The following is a 241-nucleotide window of genomic DNA, read 5'->3' on the forward strand; positions in this document are numbered from 1 at the left end:
AACTCAGCAAGGGTACGCAGGAGCATAACAGCAAAAACCCCCGAGCTTTCTAGGTGGGAAAGGATGTAAAGGAGACAGAAGTGCTTATGGAAAGGACCCTGCGAACCCCCTACACCAACCAGCACAGGTGAGACCCTACAGCAAACATCACAAACCCTGAAAACAAAGAGAAACCCTTACGCGGCAGAACTCAGGAGCAGCGATGAGCCCTGCAGCAAGGCCTAGCAGCAGGCCGAAGCGA

This window comes from Buceros rhinoceros, unplaced genomic scaffold (genome assembly GCF_000710305.1).
Source record: "Buceros rhinoceros silvestris isolate BGI_N320 unplaced genomic scaffold, ASM71030v1 scaffold24209, whole genome shotgun sequence".
Taxonomy (NCBI): Eukaryota; Metazoa; Chordata; class Aves; order Bucerotiformes; family Bucerotidae; genus Buceros; species Buceros rhinoceros.